Source organism: Apium graveolens, chromosome 2 (genome assembly GCF_009905375.1).
Source record: "Apium graveolens cultivar Ventura chromosome 2, ASM990537v1, whole genome shotgun sequence".
NCBI lineage: Eukaryota > Viridiplantae > Streptophyta > Magnoliopsida > Apiales > Apiaceae > Apium > Apium graveolens.
Window position 1 is genome coordinate 25,647,688 of NC_133648.1, and position 2,950 is coordinate 25,650,637.

Below are 2,950 nucleotides of genomic sequence, written 5' to 3' on the forward strand. Positions count from 1 at the left end.
CCTAACAGGCACTCTTAATTTTTAATTTTTCTCATGACACCTAGGGATTTGATCATTGATGGGGCTAAGTTCGTTCCAAATAACTATGCTGCAATTCTCGATCATAATGAAGCTCCGTCTGAGTTGCATTTTGTGCAAGATCTTCTTGCACATAGTGAAATTGGGTATGCATTGACCCAGCCTTCAGTCTTTTCAAGCCAACAAGTTCTGACGTTTTGGCGGACTGGGCATTTTAATAATGGTGGTGCAACTGGTACTCCCAGTATTGTTTTTGAAGTGGATGATTCTGAACATGTGGTAACTCCAGGTACAATTCGCAAGGCCTTACATTTACCAGAAGGCTGTACTTTTTCAACACCGGAGGAATCAGCTCTACAAGAGTTAATGGACAGTTTGGGGTATTGATAAGTGGCATTTTATACCACTTAGAACGTCTTAAAATGGCTTAAATTGGTGTCTTGAAATCAAGTATTTTGTGTATTTGATGCGTTTTTCTAGTGTTTATGCATTTCAGGGTATTAGTGCATTTCGGGGGATGAATCATCAAGAATAAGCCTTGGCATGTGTTCACCATTGCGAGAGGAAAGGAATGGGCAGATTATGGCGAAGAAACGGAGCAAACCTAGATTTTTTCCAGTAGAGGCCTGCGCGCCCGCGCAGCAATGCTGAGCGGCCGCACAGCAACCTGCGCGCCCGCGCAGCTATGCTGAGCGGCCGCGCATGGTCGGGGAAAAAGATAAATTATTTTAGACTTCTACTTCTGTTTGGCTTCCAACTTCTATGTAATCTGAGTTTTATGGGACTATTATATAGGTAGATTTGAGACGTTTTCACAGAGAGTATTAAGGGGATTATGTTTTAGATTGTGTTTTACGCAAGAAGCGAAGGAGATAAGGAAAAAGACCGATTTAGCACACCGCAACGAAGAGGAAGTATATTTTCTTGTGATTCTTGTTTCGTTGTAACGTTGGATGCTAGTTTTCTTGCTTGACTTATTTACTTTTGTGACATACTCTGTTTTAATATAATTAGTTTAGTTATTATTTTCTTGTGTTTGTTTGTCATGATTTCATATGAACCCATGATGGCGATAAGTTCTATTATGGGCTAATCGTGATCATGGGGTTGCAACGGATTTATTATGGAATTCTTTAGTTAATTGTTTAATACTTTAGTGTGTGATGATTGCTTGATATCTAGTATTGGTTGTGCGTATTCTTCTTATGTGCGTCGTGAACATATAAGATAGGGTGTTAATCTCTTGTGAAGCGATGGTGGATCTTGAGATTTAGAACTTGCCATGCTAGCATAGGTTCATGTACGTTGTGCATGATTAGTGGGTAACTCTAACAGTTTTATTTGCCGTATGTAATCAAAAGGAATAACTTGAGCTTAAATCGTTGTGTTGTCAATTTCTGTAGACATATAGGAACTCAACATAATTGATGACTATTCAACTTCTATCTTAATTGTGGATGCTTAGTAGAATGGTATTGGTACAATGAAAGTTGGCTTTTATCAGTTTAGTGTTATTCGATTAATATCATCACTGTCACATGCTAAAGGTAATAACAATGGCTATAGAAGGAAGTAATAATGAAGTTGTGATCTCATGAGTGTTTTATTATTGATAAATTGAAGTGTTAGTTAAGTGGTTAATTAAGTAGTTAATTATAGTTAATATTTAATCAACAATTTTAAGTGTTATTATCTTAACATTGAGAAGTAATCATACATTGGTGAGTGAGTTTAATTAGACAATAATTTAGTCTGAGTCTCTGAGGGAATGAACTAGAAAATATTCTATATTACTTGCGAACGCGTATACTTGCGTGAATATTAGCGCGTGTTTTCGCCCTAACAAGTTTTTGGCGCCGCTGCCGGGGACTCGGCGTATTTGTTTAGTTTATGTACTTACCATCATTGGTCATTAGGACTCAATGATTAGGACGTAGTAGTTACTTACTCTTTTCGGTTGTGTTTCAGGTACTTTAGCAAGCGTTTATGCAAACTCGTTCTCGTGCTCGCAAGAGGACTTTAGATACAGCTGAGGAGACAGGCGAAGTTCTTGATATTCCGGAGAAGTTAGATTTTGAGGATTCGGATTCAGGAACTGAGCAGAAAGAACCAGTAAACATGGGAGATCGTATTGTTCAAGCTGATCCAGCTCTTATGGATTTTTCTCGGCCTAAAATTGATGACATTCAGTCAAGCATCCTTCATCCGGCTATTCAAGCTAACACCTTTGAAATCAAGCCGGGCACTATTCAGATGGTGCAGAATTCTATTTCTTTTGGAGGAGCGGCAACTGAAGACCCCAACATGCACATAAGGAATTTTGTCGAGATCTGCAGCACTTTTAAGTATAATGGCATGACTGATGAGGCTATCAAGTTGAGGCTTTTCCCATTCTCACTGAGGGATAAGGCTAAAGACTGGTTACATTCTGAACCAGCTGGGTCCATCACTACGTGGCAAGATCTTGCGCAAAAGTTTCTGGTGAAGTTTTATCCAATGGCAAAGACTGCTGCTATGAGGAGTGCTCTTACTCAGTTTGCGCAGCAACCTACAGAATCTATGTGCGAGGCTTGGGAACGCTACAAGGAAATGTTGAGAAAATGTCCACATCATGGAATGCCGGATTGGATGGTGATCACTGGTTTCTATAATGGTTTGGGGGCCCAATCTCGGCCCATGCTCGATGCAGCAGCTGGAGGAGCCTTATGGGCTAAAAGCTATACTGAGGCGTATAATCTTATAGAGACGATGGCTGTAAATGAGCATCAAAACCCAACTCAGAGGATAACGTCAGGCAAGGTAGCAGGTATTCTGGAAGTTGATGCAGCCACCGCTATTGCAGCCCAGCTCCAAGCGTTATCAATGAAGGTTGATTCTCTGGCTACGTATGGAGTTAATCAAATAGCTATGGTTTGTGAGCTTTGTGCAGGTT

The 2,950-nt window shown here is 40.1% G+C and overlaps 1 non-coding gene across 1 annotated transcript; it reads right to left on the reverse strand.

Moving 5' to 3' along the window:
• Window positions 1-2,529: 2,529 nt before the first annotated feature.
• Window positions 2,530-2,636, reverse strand: LOC141709458 (small nucleolar RNA R71). Its single transcript, XR_012570033.1, has one exon. It is a non-coding gene; the product is annotated as a small nucleolar RNA R71 (small nucleolar RNA).
• Between the last annotated feature and the right edge of the window lie 314 nt (window positions 2,637-2,950).